Consider the following 17,909-nt stretch of genomic DNA (forward strand, 5'->3'; position numbering starts at 1 on the left):
TCAACAATGGCTCTTTAGGACTTGCTCTATCTACCTTCCTTATAATTAAGATATTTTTATAGTAGGAATATTCTTCTGCTAACACACAAATGTCCTTTAAAAAACAGATGGCATTTTTATACTCAAGAGTTCAATTAGTGCTTCATAGTGAATTCTTATCCTAGTGTCTGTTTGGGGGTTGGGGACTATTATCCCTTAAAGAAACATATTTGTAAAATATTAGTGATGCAAATGTCTCTTAGCCTCAAGTGGAAATGCTAAAAATGATCATGTAACATCATTAAATACTATAACTATGTCATATCATTTTCTTCCTCAGAGGAGCTCTTTTAATTTTAAAGTTCTTATCTCTTAAATCGCTGTGAATTTTATAATTGACTCCATTATTCAATCATAAGCAAATAAATAATAATATGTTGTTATGGCCCAGCTCAGTGTTATATTAAAAAAACTACAATTAAAATAAACATACATTCTATAAATTATCATACACTAATGGTATCAAATAAAATATTAGGTTCTATCACAGTTCCTACCTTATCTTATGTGATAGAAGAGGAGTGGAAATAGCTGATCAATACATACATTGCATTTTCTGTGTAATACACCTAGTAATTTTTATCCAAGTTGTTTGGCTATCACAAACAATATATTATTTAATAAACAATTTAGAATAATATCAAATGACAAAAAGATTAATTTTTAGCAGAATGGCCAAAGGAAGATAAAACTAAACCATGTCTGAGTTTCCAGAAAACAACATACAGTATTTTCCGGTATATAAGACGACCCATAATTTTACAGTTAAGACTTAGGTTTAGGCCTATATTTGCTGTATAAGACTACCCCCCAGTTCCGAGGCAACACCAGTTCTTTTTTTAATAGACCGCCTCTCTGACTCTGGCCAATCTGAGCAGGCTTTTTACTAGTTTCAAAAGTCGTCTTATATGCCGGAAAATACGTAATATAATTCCATGAACTAAAAAACCCCAGTCTCTTAATTTTTCATAGAAATTAGTAAAAAAAAAAAAAAAAAAAAAAATTCAAGAAAAAGGAAACCTATTTTTCCATGTTGAAAACTAGGACAGAGTATGCTTCAAAGCTCAGAAACTTTTGAATTCCTTACCAAAAGAACAGATTGAGAAATGTCTAACCAACCTGATTGACCGTATGAGATTAACCATCTCATTTTGTTTTTGGTAATAAAGGTCATGAAAATGAATACTGAAGAATGAATAGTTGAAGTTATAGCAACTGGATCCAAATATAGGAAGCATAAGTATCAATGAGGGAAGAGCAGTTATTGACTTATGAATTGATTCTCCTTTCACATATATTGACTAAATCAGTTTTATTTTCTTTGAAATTGATAAATAGAAAAGTCAACAAATTAATAACAAAGCAAATTTTATTAAGATTGTAGAAAAACTCATAAAATATTTGTGTTGCTAATATTAAAAATTGTCTGAAAATATCAAGGTAATGTAAACTTAAAATGTTTAAGGGCATACACATATTGTATAAAATAGTATATGTATGTGTGTGTGTGTGTGTGTGTTTGTACAAGTATATGCACACTATTAATATTAGTAATATTGTCACCTGTGAAATATTTTAAAATATGTAAACATGCTTTAAAATACTATATTATATCAATAGAGAGGAAAATTAGGGAATATATAATTTGAAAAGTTAAAATTAGTTAATTATCTTATATTCTATAAAAGGGGTAAAGATATTTATATTGTACTGCATGTTGTTTAAAAATATTTTATTTTATTTAAATTGCTTTTTATTTAAAATTGATATAAATGAGCTTTTGAAAACTCATGATTTAATAGGCAACTAAAATAAGTTGGTATTTTAAAAGATATACCTATGTGTTTTATTGATTTTTTTTTTTTTTTTTTTAGAAAGAAAGGAAGGGCAAGGGAGAGGGAAATAAAAACAACCATGAGAAATATCAACATGCATCAGCTGCCTCCTGCACACTATAGAGATCAAGCCTGAAACCCAGATATGTGTCTTGACCAGGAGTTGAAACATGGAACATGGATTGAGAGTCAACCACTAAGCCACAGTGGCTGGGTAAGTTGGTCATTTTTTTTTTCAAATTGCTAGCTGAAAAAATAAGTGTAAGGAACTATGAAAAGCATATAGCAGTCTGAAAAGGCTATATAATTTACAATTCCATTTTTACAACATTCTGCAATAGGCGAAACTATAGAAATGGTAAACAAATTAGTGGCTGCCCAGCATTTGGGAAAGAAAAAGTGTTGAATAGGTCAAACATGTTTTTAGGGTCATAAAACTACTCTGTATAATACTGTAATGGGTTAGTACATGACATTATGCATTTGTCAAATTACATAGAACACCGAAAGATTGCACATTAATGTATGCAAATTTAAAAAATCGTTTATAATATCATGGTATCCTAGAATGGAATACAGATTATGACATAAGAATTTCACTGTATTAAATATGTATAAAATAGCTGCACTCTGGGAGATAAGATAAAACTGCTGAGCTAAATTACAATGAAAATATGAGGAGATTATAAGAATAAATGCAAAAGGAACTGTTCAGAAGCATTGTAATCTAGTGGATAACATTTTTCCCCAGGGGGAATGGGTTAACAGTTTTGAAACCACTATATATGTATACTGGATTCCTACATAATAAAAGACTAATATGCAAATTGGCCTAACAGCTGAACAACCAGTAGCTCTAATGTGCACTCACCACCAGGAGGAAGACACTCAATGCAGGAGCTGCCCCATGGTAGTCAGTACACTCCCACAAGGGGAGCACTGCTCAGCCAGAAGCCAGACTCATGGCTGGAGAGCGCACTGGTGATGGCAGGAGCCTCTCCTGCCTCTGTGGTAGTGCTAAGGCTGTCTGTCTGCTGGCTTAGGCCTGCTTCCAGACAGTGAGAGGGCACAGGTTGGGCTGAGGGACTCCTTTCCCCGAGTGCATGAATTTTGTGCAATGGTTCTCTAGTTACAAAACATAACTAAATGGATGATGGGTTGTGGGAACCAGGTTTCTCACTGTTGGAGGTGACAGGGTAAATAAGAGGAGAAGGCTAGAATGTAATGGGTTGGAGAGGAGGCATCAGTAAGAACTTATTTAGCTTAATATTGATATGGAGAGATACATTTATAGATATCTGTATATACATTGATTAGCATACACACATATGTTTCTATGTTCTGACACCTGAGAAGACATAGACTATTGAAACCAACCATCCTCCAGAAAAAGTAGAATCATGGTTCCCTGAAAAAAATGACTGATTCTGGGTTTGGGATAGAGAATGTATAGATGAACCTTGTACAACGTTTAGTGTTAGAAATTAAGGAAGCACCTAAAATAACAACACTAACAACAACAATAAGAGTATGTGAAAGTGACCCAGGAAACAAATGGAAGAGCTCCTAATAGCCAAAGCTGGAACAATGTGAGCAACAGATTAAATAGCATATTGAATTATAACTCAACGTATAATAAGATTAATACCCATGAGTTAATACTGACATAAGTCATTGAATAAATAAAAAGAAATGGAGAAGAGACAGATTTCTCATGCAGAACAATTCCAAACAATTGATGTGTATTGATGTCCCCAAAAGGGGACAGCACAACTCTCCATGTTTCAAGTGTGGGCTGCACACAGTGACTTTGTTCATAAGTACAGTATGGGGAGGGAGAAAAAAGAATAACTTTACAGTAGAGATACTGCACACACACTGCCTGCCCCATTTCAACAAGGTTGTAGTAACAGCAATTAGTTATTTGATACTCTGTATCCCTGATATTAAGACAATTTACCTCCATAGATGTCCTCTCCAGAACAAATAGCCTCACTCTAATCATGAGGAAAAAAATGTAAGATTTAAATTTAGAGCAATTTACAAAATATACGAGGATTATATACATCATCCTCAAAACTATCGAGATGACCAAAAACAAAGAAAATCAGAAAAACTCACAGCCAAGAAGATTCTATGGAGACATGACTGCTAGGCATCATATGTCCACATGACTGCTAGGCATCATATGTCCTGCATAGGATCCTGGAAGAAAAAAAAACATTAAAATATGAAAATATGAATAATGTACTGGCTTTATTTGATAATAACATAATCAATGTAAGCTCATTAATTGTGACAAATGAGCTATATTAATATAAAATATTTTTAGAAGGAGAAACTGGGTGAGGGATATATGGAATGTCTTTGTACTATCTTTATAACTTTTTGTAAATCTAAAACTTGTCTAAAATGAACATTTATTTATTTATTTATTTATTTTTAAATATATTTTATTGATTTTGTACAGAGAGGAAGGGAGAGAGATAGAGAGCTAGAAACATCGATAAGAGAGAGTCATCGATCAGCTGCCTCTTGCACACCCCCTACTGGGGATATGCCTGCAGCCAAGGTACATGCCCTTGACCGGAATCGAACCTGGGACCCTTCAGTCCCCAAGCCGACGCTCTATCCACTGAGCCAAACCGGTCTCGGCTAAACATTTATTTTTTAAAAAATTTTTAGTCATATGTGATAATGCCACCTAGACTTAATCATCCATCCTATAAAATAGAACATTTCAAAAAGGGCAGGTAGCATAATAAGATAAAACATTTGTGACTACCCTGCTGGTATTGCCCAGTGGTTGCTTGAGTGTTGACCTATGAACCAGGAGATCAAACGTTCAATTTCTGATCAGAGCACATGCTTAGGTTGTCAGCTCAAACCCCAGTATAGGGGGGTTCAGGAGGTAGCCAATCAATGATTCTCTCTCATCATTGATCTCTCTCTCTCTCTCTCTCTCTCTCTCTCTCTCTCTCTCTCTCTCTCTCTCTTTCATTTCCCTTTCTCTCTCTGAAAGAAATAAAAACATATTTTAAAAACACACACAGAAAAATTTTTGTGACTATCAATGTCAGATAACTGTCAAATGAGAACACAAAGACTAATACTTGGTTATTCAAATCTAAAAAGCAACACATTCAGAAAGGGTAAAAATAAACAAGAGTTGAGGATAATAAATGGCACTTGTATTCAAACAAAAATGCAGCCTGTGCCTCATAGCAATATTGTAATATGCACAGCATATAAGATCAAGAGTTTTAGTTTTAAAACTAGAAAATAATGTCCTTCAATAAGGTCACAACGGGAACATTTTTTAAAAATGTTCATATTTAAAAAAATAATGTCCATACAGTATTTCACATGGCCATCTTATCTAGAAGTTCAGAGCACTTCTCAGAGTTACCACCCAACCTGTATTTCCAATACCCCCATCTTGTTTAATACCAAATAATGAAGCTGGATATCAAAGATGCTTTCTTTGAAGCTGGAAAATACCAACAGTTCTATTATTTCCCTCATTTTAAACATATGTTGTACCCAAAAGGCACGCAGGTAGAAAAATGAGAGTTCAGATATGTCTTGTTATTCCAGCTCCGGAGCCAGAATTTTACTTCCACATACAAAACTGACTGAGGTTTTCCAATGAACAATGTGTTTGTAGAGATTTCTCAAAGCCTTTTCTGATAACACTTATAAATTTGTGTACCACTAGGGCATTCAATGAAATAAGCAGTACCATAGATGTTGGAAAACATATATGAAAGTTTCTTAATAACGCAGGATGTTATTTCTTAAATCACCTTCTTTTTGAAACAGGGATTTTTAGCCTCATTGTTTTGCATTTCTTTCCATAGAGTTTCCTTTCATTAACAGTTTATCTTTTAGGGTGTGGTTTACATTTATTATTTGAGTAGTTTTTCTATGGGATCAAAAGAAATCCCATACAGATTAGATTTTTTGCCATTTCAATACCAATGATTTTGGCCAGAAAACTTATTTAAGAAGAAATTCAAAATTAATATGTAATTAAAGATACAGACATGCCAAACTAAAAAAAAAAAAAAATGAGCATATTTAGAAATACGCCGTGGAAAATAAACACTTAAAGCTGAGCGATGTGTGGCCCTGCCAACAGCAAATAGAATGTGACAAGCTGCAGGCTCAGATATTACCCTGACTACAATAATAGACATCCAAGGATATAGTGTAATGAGCACACAATTATGAGTTTTAATAGGGATAGGCTACAGCTGAAGTTGGAAATACTTTTAGGGGTAATGGACCTTCATAATTTAAAGATAGGCAGTAAACTGCAGACAGTAAAATTCAATTACACTGACTGAGATGCATTCACACATGCTCCCGTGAAGCATACGATTCCCAGCATCTATTTGCTGGTAATGTTTCCTACAGTGATGGCTGGACACACTTTTATTCTGATCATTTAGTTTATGAACAGAATACGGAAACTGAATGGTTACTTTGGGATTCGACAAGACTGCTAGTTTATCATGGTGATATATTGCTTCTTCTAAAAAGCCTGTGTGGATTTTGCCCAGTCACATCGTTTTTACAAAAAGGGGTAATTGTTTACCCAGGGCCCCAAATTCATTATGAAATGAAAATACCATCTCTCCGTGGGGGAAGTATTGGTTATGGAAGGAAGCTGGAAGAAAACACGGTAATGGACAATGTTAGTGAGGGTGTCATTCTGAGAAGGATAAGGCACTTGGTTGGACTATTCATGTTCAAGGTCATCAGAGGAATTCAAGAGAGAGAGGGAACAATTCCTTTAAGTCTTTTAAAAGAGGACATAGCAACTTAGTGGAATCTCGATTTCATTACTTCGATGAATATATCTATGCTATGTTTCTTAGAAAGAGTCATTGCTTCCTGTATGGGGGTTTTAAACTCCTATATTACAGAATGCTAGTGTTGCATATCTTTTATGAACAGAGTGTTTAAGAGTACTTCTTCTGCAAGAAAAATCAAATTGCCCACAATATATGCAAATTGCTTGGGAACTGTTGATCTGAATGAAATGTTCAGACCCTTAACTGGCAGGTTATTAGACACTAACAAGAGAATATATGGCATTAAATTTAGCAAATTTACAGGCCATAAAAGGAAAACATACATTAGAGCTGTTTATATCATAACATTGCAGGCGATTGAAAAGTAACACATTAAGTTACTTTATTTTGTCAGCAAACACTATCCAAGCGGTGCAGCTATTTTCCATTGTGTACCAGTGTCAATGGACTAATTTTTTTTAGAAAAATTAAGTCATTACTTAGAAAATGCAGTGAAATATTAATCTTACATTTTTTTCTTCATTGTGTTCCCACCTCTACTTACTGAAATGATAAAGTTATATATAAATATCTTGTTAGAGTCATCTTAGTAGCAGTGCCTTCAGTCATAAAGAATAAGAAGAAGCCAAAGATAAGGCTTTAATAATCTTGGGAAATGTACTGAGCTATTACCTTTTTATACTATTATAATTACATTTTTACTTGTATTTTCTAGATGCCTCCAAGTCAAGGATGAAGTTGAAAAGTAAACATAAAGATCATGAAAGAAGGCTTTGCCTTAGGGCTTTATGGCTCTTTGGCAATCCTGCTTGATTACTTTCTCATCTCTTGGGTTTTTTAAAAACATGCATTTTTTTCAAGTTTTAATAGATTTTATTTTTTAGAGCAGTGCTAGGTTTATAGAGAAACTATTCAGAGAGTACAGATAATTAATATGTACTCTCTCTACCTCACATCCCAGCATACAATTTTCCTTATTATTAACACTGTGCATTAGTGTGGTATACTTTTCTGCAATTGATAAATCAATGTTGATGCATTACTAATAAAAGTCCATAGTTTACATTAGGATCCACTCTTTCTGTTGTGCAAGAGTGGATCCTAATGTAAACTATGGACTTTTATTAGTAATGCATCAACAACAACAACAAAAAAAGAAAAAAGAAAAGAAAAAAATGCATTAGTAATGCATAAAAAAGAAAAAGAAAAAAAAATGATTTCTCATCCTGCCTTTGATTATCAGCTTACTCTGTCCTTTAGTGCAAACCAGTTCTACCCATTTTGACAATGTCTAAGATTATAAAACTATCATCTATATAAAAAGGTAATATGCTAATTAGACCATTGGATTGGACATCTTCCAGAAGTCCGAATTCCTCTGGACAAAGCCACGGTGGCGGGGGCTGAGGCAGAGGCAGTTAGGGGTGATCATGCTGACAGGGGGATGGTTAGGGGGGCGACCAGGCTGGCAAGCAGAGGCAGTTAGGGGCAATCAGGCAGGCTGGCAGGGGAGCAGTTAGGAGGCAACCAGGTAAGCAGGGGGGCAGTTAGGGGCAACCAGGCTGGCAGGGGGGCAGTTAAGGGGCAACCAGGCCAGCAGGGGGGCAGTTCGGGGGTGTCCAGGCCAGCATGCAGAGACAATTGGGGGCAATCAGGCTGGCAGGGGGAAGTTAGGGGGTGACCAGGCCAACAAGCAGAGGCAGTTTGGGGGCGACCAGTCTGGAAGGAAGGTAGTTAGGGGGTGACCAGGCCTGCAGTGAATCAGTTAGGGAGTGATCATGTCAGCGGGAGAAGGGGGGGGGCAGTTAGGGGGTGACCAGGCCAGAAGGCAGAGTGGTTAGGGGCAATCAGGCAGGCAGGTACAGGTGAGCAGTTAGGAGCCAGCAGTCCTGGATTGCTATAAGGATGTTCCTGGGATGGGGCCTAAACCTGCAGTAGGACATCCCCCGAGGGGTCCCAGATTGGAAAGGGTGCATGGCCGCCCGAGGAACCTCCCTGTGCACAAATTTTGTGCACCAGGTCTCTAGTGATAATATAATAGAGAATAATTTCCTTATTCTAAAAATCTCCTATGTTCCCTGTATATATCCCTCCCTCCATCTCTTCAAATATCTGGCAGAAAACCAATGATGTTTTTACTATCCTATAATTCTTTCCTTTTACATAATCTTATATAGTTGAAATCATACAATAAGTATGTCTTATCAGATTGGCTACTTTAACTTATCAATCTTTTTTTTAATGTGGAGTTTTCATCAGAGTATATGAAATCTTACTCCTACAGAACACATGCCACTTAGAGACAAGTATGCTATTGTCTCCAAGCTCAGTTCAAGCAGCGATTCATACATTTTACTTTTTGAAAGAAGTAGGCTGTTAAACAGCCCTTAATCTTTTCCCAAACTGACTTTGTTTTCAACAGGTTGTGGAGAAATTCAAGCCTGGGGGCACTTCTAAAACACTTGAGTTTGTGCCAAAAATGTAATTAGGAAGTGATATGTAGATTCACTGGACATATAGGAAAAAACTGTAGGGAGATATTTGCATCAAAAATGAAATAAAAAGCAAACATAGACTCCAGAAACAAAACCATTTGTTTATACTGAACTGACTTTCAACGAGGATGTGGAGATCACTCAATGGAAAAGAACAGTGTTGCAATAATGGTTCGGGGACAACTGGGTGGTGACATGCAAGATAATGAATTTTGATCCTTGTCTCACATCATATATAAAAACGAAGTAAAAATGGATCAACAACTTAAATATGAGGTAAAATGGTGAATTGTTGAAGAAAGAAGACACAGAAGCAAATCTTCATGATCTTGAATTTGGCAATAGATTCTTAGATATGACACCAAAACCACAGAGAACAAAAAGAAAATTAGATACACTGGACTTTATAAACTTATTTTTACAAAGTCTAACAAAGGATACCATCATTAAAATGGAAATACAACCCACAGAATGGGAGAATATATTTGCAAAGCATATGTCTGATAAGAGATTTGTAGCAATAATTATTACAACTCAAATTTTTAAAATGATCAAAATATCTGATAGACATTTCTCTGAGAGCAACATACAAATGGCCAAGAAATAAAGAGGTATTCTACATCAATAGACATCAAAATGAGATACCACTTCATACAGATAAGATGAAGAGATTTAAAAAAAAATCAGAGAATAACAAGTGGTGACAAAAATGTAGAGAAACTGAAACCCTCACACACTGTTAGTGGGAATATAAAATGATATTACTGCTTTGAAAAAAAGTCAGAAAGTTTCTAAATAAATAAACAAGTTACCAGCAACTGAACTTATAAGTATTTATAAAAAGTAAAAATTAAAATATATGTCCATGCAAAAATAAGTACATAAATGTTTATAGCAGCATTGCTTATGCAATTTTTGCTAAAAGGTGGAAGCAATCCAAATATTCATCAACTGATGGCAGATCATTATAATGTTATAAATACACATACAATGGGATTTTATTCAGCCATAAAAAGGAATGAAGTGCTAATATACACCACATCATAAGTAATTTGAAAAAAAAATTTACTAAGTAAAATAGACCAGACAGAAGACGGTCACCGTAGCTCACATACTATATGATTCAATTTGTATGAAATGTCTAGAATAAAAATTTATATTTAAAGAGACACAAAATAGATTCTTCAGCTGAGGGAAGGATGGGGAGAAAGTAGGGTGATAGCTAGGGGTACAGGAATTGTTTTTGAAGAGATAAAAATATTCTAATATTGAGTGTGGTACTGGTGTCAAATATATTTGAATATACTAACGCCCTTTGAATTGTAAACTTTAAATGGGTGAACTATATCTTGATAAAACAATTTTAAAAATGAATAAATGAAGAAAAAACAACATAGTGCATCTTTTCAATTGAAAATTTATCTATAATAATAAAAGTATAAAAATGAAAATTTATCTATAATAATAAAAGTATAATAATAAAAGTATTAGACCTGATAGCCAAAAGGCCTTCCAGACATCATTCCGGATGTCCTTATGAACAAAGCTGTAGTGACAGGGGCTGAGGCAGAGGCAGTTAGGGGCAATTAAGCAGGCAGGAAGAGTGTGGTTAGGGGAGATCAGGAAGCAGGCAGGAGTGGTTAGGAGCCAGCAGTCCCGGACTGTGAGAGGGATGTCTGACTGCCAGTTTAGGCTCAATCCCACAGGGATTCTCCCCCTTCCCCATGCACAAATTTCATACACTGAGCCTCTAGTACTTATATGTAAGTTTACTGGATAGACAAGGAAGAGACAATGTAAAGTATAGTTAGGTTAGTAAGATTTCTTAGAGACATCAAAACTCAAAACTAAATATTATCAGCATTCACCACAAAAATGTGACAAAATAGTTTAAGTGAAATGATTATTTAGAATTATAGTCTTTAATAAAGAAATATTTAGACTCAAAAGAGATAGACTATGGCCGAAGCTTCACCCTTGAAGCTTGGATGATCTTGTTTAAACTGCTTTTGTAAGCCACCATTCCTATTCTGTAAAAGTTGACATATCTTACACTGTAAAACACTAGAAAAGTTAATGATATAATAAAAGTATAGGATAGAATCAGAGTCTAATAATGAGGACATATATTAGCAAATGTTCAGCCTGTAAAATTACTAACTTCATTGATCTCTCCTAAATTTCACCACAGGTTTGCTTCTTCAAAACATTTGGTAAACACCAATCATGGTCTACAGAGCCCATTTTTGCACAGTCTCCTTAATGTTTTTCTTTCTCAGTGAGATAAGCATACAACTATAGTGGTATTAATTTGTGACTTACCTGAATTTTGAATAGAATACCTTTAAAACTTAAACTTTGCAGTTATTTTTTCTATTTACTTTTGCTTGCTGTTACTGATATGTGATCTTTCTACTTTCTTGGATATCACACTTTTACTACATAAAATTAATTTCTTCCAGTTATTTTCAAAATGTCAAGCAGTAATTAAACATGTAAAATAACTGTCAAAAAGAAATCATTACTGAAGTAATAAGAACAGATTGACTATTCAAGCACCTAGGACTACATGATAATTAAGTAGAGCAAGTGCATAGTGTAGTGGAACCCTTTGGTGATACTATTATGAGAACAGGAAACTTGCCAATCTAGGCTAATGTTAATGAAATTGTATTATATGACACTATATTAGATTAAAACATTTGAGTGAAAATAATTATTTTTCTCTTATAAGTTAAATTTCCCCACAGAATAAGAGCAGTCTATCATACACCATAATTTATTCATGTCATATCTCAAAACTGGTTTTCTTTTCAAAATCCTATTACATATTAAAATTTGAAATATATTTGATGCCATTTTAAAATTAAATCATAGTAAAATGGTTTTGTACAATAACTTCCACAAATTTAGGAAAAGGTTAACCAAAGGTCACACATCCTTGCAGTGCAGGTATTATGCTTATGGTGCGAGGAGCTTGAATAGACCTAGAGCTTGCTATTAACTGTCTTTTCAAGCTTTGTGATTAAGACTCAGAAAATTTTTATTTGAATTAGCTAAGTAACATAGTAATAAACTCTGCCTTTGCCCTAACTCTGAGAGATTTAACAAAATCTTAAACTGGTAAAATACTCCAAGTTATATTCATTGTAGTTCCTTTAGTGACACATATACTTCATTGCATAAATATTTATATTTCTGTAAATTGTTAAAACTATTTCTCAGTTTTCATATACATGTTTTTAATTGTTTCCAATTACACTTTATATTTAGTAATATTTTATATTAGTTTCAGGGGACAGCATAGTGGTTAAAAAATCTTATACTTTGCATAGTGATCCCCCAATATTTCCATAACCCACCTGGCGCCATACATAGTTATTACAATATTATTGACTATACCCCCCTATGCTGTACTTTACATTCCCGTGAAAATATTTTAATTACACCCACATTTACTTTTTTATGATAAATGCCCTAGACTTACTATTTGTAAAACCAGTCATCCAGTAATACAATAAAGCGGAACATTTACTTTCACTCACTTCTTTCTTCCCAGTCAAATATGCTATCTAAACTTTAGGGGGTGGGAGGATTATTTGGATTCCATCTAGTTGCATTGTCTCTGAGACCAAAGTAGCATCAAGATTAAGAAAACAAAACAAAACACAGGACTGTAAGTAATCAGATGTTCTTTATAAGCAAATTTTAGACACAGAAATTTATTTAGCCCACACCATTAAATAAAGTACTGAAAAATGTTTCCACTCTCAGAAAATATGGATTAGTCATTATTCCATGTTCTTGTTGGTTTTCCACTACTTGCACGTGCTCTCAGATGATTCCAATAAACACACACATGCCAGCACTTTGCCCTCAGTAGAAATCCAGAAATGAAATAGATCCCTCACTTATGGATAAATAAGATCTTATATTAATGCACACTACAAGAACTGAAAAAATTTGTCAATATTTACTAAATCAGTTTGTCTTTACAATATTTCTGTGAGCTTCTTATGAGTTCATGGCATGAATTAAGTGACAGGGAGAAAACTTCACATTTATGGCATAACCTTGTATGCCTTGACAAGGATGTCAGATTTTAAGAACAATGAGAGCTATCTTCAAGTTTACAGTAAATGAGTGACATGGTATGGTGTAGATTTAGATACAGTAGGACTGTGGAAAATGACTTAAGCTAACAAAAGTATGGTCATTGTGATGGTCTGAGGTGAGTGATAATAGTGACCTGAATGGCGCCTGGGGAAGGCCCAGAGGTAGAACAGGCATGCATTTCTATCTAGAGGCAGAATCACTTGATTTCTTAATATGAAAAGGAAAAGAAAGAATATATGCTGAGGCTTAAGCAACTAGGAAAATCATGCCTTATAGAGTCAGGGAAGAATGAGAAAATCAAACTTATAGGGAAAAATCTAGAGCTGTGTTTTGAAGCTTTTTCAAAGATGTAACCTACATTTAACCTATGTCATTCAGGACAGTAGCCACTAACTTCATGTAACTATTGAGTAGTCAAAATGTACATAGTCAAAATTAAGATGATAATAGTAAAATATATGCACTGGACTATGAAAACATAGTATAAAAATAAAATAATGTAAAATATTAAATTAATATTTTTATACTGATTACAATCTGAAATAATATTTTGAATGTATTTGATTAAATAAAATATTAAAATGAACCACTAAATGAATCACTCTGTATTTCTATTAGAAAGTCCTGGAATAGCCAAAACCGGTTTGGCTCAATGGATAGAGCATTGGCTTGGGGACTGAAGGGTCCCAGGTTTGATTCCGATAAAGAGCTTGTACCTTGGTTGCGGGAACATCCCGAGTGGGGGGTGTGCAAGAGGCAGCTGATTGATGACTCTCTCTCATCGATGTTTCTAACTCACTATCTCTCTCCCTTCTCTCTGTACAAAACCAATAAAATATATTAAAAAAGAAAAAAGAAAAAAAAAAGGCCTGGAATAAACCAGTCGTCAGCAAACTTGACCTCTTTTTATGATATGTGAGCCAGATATGATTGATGGTTTAAAAGTAATTGAATTATTGTTTTTATTTTATAAAACTTAATAATAACCTCCTTGCATCTTTTCATTTGCTATACACAATTACATAGACTGAGGGAGGGGGTCCAATCCTATTATCCCTATAACATCTATTTATTGTAGAAACATTTTTCCAAATTATAAAATATGTGTTACCAATTCAGCATAGTTACTATTTTCACATGAAATCCAAGCATGGAGATATTTTTTTTTTCATTTAAAAACATTAATATGGTAAGCTTCTCCATTAACTTATTTTTAAAAATAATTATGCTGCTAAAATGTAATTTTGTTTTATTTAAATCAAATCTATTTTTTTTAATTTCCCTTACTTAGGCTATGAAATTTATAGTAATTAAAGTGTACTGTGTAGGTTAAGACTGTATATGGTATATAATCATGCACTTAGAAAAACTACTTGAAATATGATTCTATGTGCACATACACATGCATGATATTAAGGGGCTAAAGAGAACCAGTCAACGGTATCGGGAAGAAACTATTTGTGTTCCCAGCCCCCAAGTTAGTATCTGTGGATAGGAACTATCAAAACATGTATGCTGGTGATGTTTAAACAATAAAAGACACATAATAATTTTTTTCTTCCTATTTTGCAGAAAAGACATATGGGAAGATCATCCAGAAATGAACACATATTGTTGTAAAATAGTTCTACTGAAAAAACCCTATGAAAACAAAAAGCAAACAAACAAATAAACAAACAAAAAACCACAGAGACACAAGTCTGTATCTATAGCTCACATGTGAGAAAAATAAATAATATTTCCATACTGAGATATTATAATTTTAAAATATATTTACTAATGAAAACAGTTATTTAATCTCTGCCTTACTATTCTCTATCCTCTCACAATATGTAAGCAAACCAAATATGTTTTTGCTTGGTAAGGCATTTATTATTATCAGAGTACAATGGACTTGGTGGTTATATATAATCCTAAAATATTGGCCTTTCTTCCTATGTTCAATTTTTTCCCTATTTTATCACTTTGAGCAGAGATGCAGAACACAGAACTGACCGTGTTTTATATGTAGACTCTGCCACCGAGTTTATTGCTTCCTTTGATCTGTAGTGTTTGTAAACTTATGGTAGAACAGATATATAACCTATGGCAAGGAAGAAACATCGGTGTAAGTCTTCAACAGAAGCTATTTCTTAATATTATGAGCTTCATAGAGTAATTTCAAAGGGGGGCTAAACTATTCACTTCTATGTGTTTATCATAACATATATTCATGTCAGGTCTAAAAATCTGGAAAATTTAAGGAGCTGTAAACACATGCTCGAATCTTTGGAAACAATTCTCAAAAAATCAACACTGTCTTGTAAATATAGAGCTGTAAGCAGAAACAAATGAATGAGAGGAGAATCCAATATTACTTTTAAATCATGAGCAGATTTTTGTTTAATGTGCTGTGCTTGTGTATTCACTGTTTTCTCAAAAAAAAAAAAAAAAAAAAAAAAAAAAAAAAAAAAAAAAGAAAGAAAGAAAAAGAAAAAAAAGAAAGAAAGGAAATTCCATCTTCCAGATACCACTTGGCTCTGGAGCCCACCTCCATATCATACTGCCTCCTACTGGGCTCTGTCCTTGTCACCTTTCTTTAATCCTTTTTGCATTCCCATGTCAAATTAAACTTTAGGGAATATCACTTTCAACAGTTTACTGTCCTAATCACAAAAACTCATTTGGTTACACATATTTTGGCATTCAAGATCTTCTACAATCAGATCTCTACTTTCTTTTCTATACCAACAGACCAAGAAAGAAGTTCTACTTTGTTTGCTTATTTATTTATTTTCATCTTTTTCCACACTCCTTTATTTATCGTTATTTCTTAAGATATCTTTTTATTGATTTCAGAGGAGGGAGAGGGGGAGAGAGATAGAAACATCAATGATGAAAGATGTTTGGTTGATTGGTTGGTTGATTGATTGGTTGCCTCCTGCATGTCCTCTACTGGTGATCAAAACCATAACCATGGCATGTGCCTTGAACAGGAATTGAACCATGACCTTCTGGTTCACAGGTCAATGCTCAACCACTGAGCCACACCAGCTATCCCACACTCATTTCTTTAAAGTGCTAGGGCAGGCTGAAATCGGTTTGGTTCAGTGGATAGAGTTTCGGTTTGCAGACTGAAGGGTCCCAGGTTCGATTCCGGAAGGTCAAGGGCATGTACATTGGTTGCGGGCACATCTGCAGTGGGGGGTGTGCAGGAGGCAGCTGGCCAATGTTTCTCTCTCATTGACATTTCTAGCTCTCTATCTCTCTCCCTTTCTCTCTGTGGAAAATCAATAAAATATATTATTTTTTTAAAAAAAGTGCTATGGCAGGACAGGCTTAGTCTTGCCCTAGCACTTTAAAATTAGTCCGTTGAAATAAATTTAGGATTTAAAGAAAAACCAAATTCTGGCAGGGCATGCAACCCAGCCATAAATATAAAGAGTAAATCTCAAGTTTGGGGACCAGCCCTAATAATGTTCAAGGAGAGACATGATAAAATGAAGAGTCAAGAGCGGTTCCCTGAGCCATCAGAACATTGCAAGTGCATTGGAAAGGGTTCTCAGGTAGAGTGTATGTATGTGGAGATTTTTTTTAAGGCACCAAAAAATGTAAGTTGTGATAAGTGAAAAATGGAAGAATGGAAGAGATAGGAAGAAGAGAAGGAGCAAGGGAAGGAGGGAATGAGCAAGGGAGAGGAGAGAGAGAGAGAGAGAGAGAGAGAGAGAGAGAGAGAGAGAGAGAGAGAGAGAGAGAGAGAGAGAGAGAGAGAAAGCAAAAACAGAAAATAGAAAGACTGTAGAATTTCTATGGCCCTCTTGCCCAGAAAGTGTTTCTGTCTCAGAGTTTACTGTAATGTAGATTCCAGAATTAGGCATTTAAGTACACTTTTAAATGCCTGGATTTTCAGAATGGGAAGAACATTATAACTAGATGAAAGATAATTTTTCATCATCTTCTTATATGTCAAATTCCTTTGAGCAATTTACAGCATTCAAAATTATATTGACAGATCAGCAAAAATGAAAGGGCATTTTCATCACCTTGAGAAATGGTGATCAAAAGAAATGTGCCAACCAATTAAAACATGATCAATGCCTCTATTTCCTTTCTTTTCTGTCATAAACTGTGGCTAAAAAGAATTAAGTTATATTTTTTCAAAGCCAGTCTCATCTTGATAATGTCATATAAAAAAGCAATTTGGATCACAAGAGTTTAAATATACCATGTGGTGAATTACAGTGATACAATTTTATGAAGGCAATATTAATCATATTTGAAATTCATGGCAATCTGTCTAGTAGTTGGTTCAGTTTAGAGCAAAGCTATTGGTATCTGTAGGTTTAAAATGCTTTTATGCTTTTGTAGAAAGATATGTAGAAACAAAATCTGAATGAGATACCACCTTAAGAATAAATTCCTTTGTTAAAGCCATTTGTAATAAGGTATATGTATTTTTTCCCAACATACCCGTTTCCTTACCTCAGAGGAAGGCCAGTGTTTTCAGCTGGTTTGATAATTTGGGTATATAAAAACAGGAGTATATCTTCTCTATCTGCTACACAGTACGTGTACATTTAGGACTTTGATTTATGGATACTGGATAGCTCAGGAAGGCACATAGG

Source organism: Pipistrellus hanaki (genome assembly GCF_964339955.1).
Source record: "Pipistrellus hanaki genome assembly, chromosome: 12".
Lineage (NCBI taxonomy): Eukaryota > Metazoa > Chordata > Mammalia > Chiroptera > Vespertilionidae > Pipistrellus > Pipistrellus hanaki.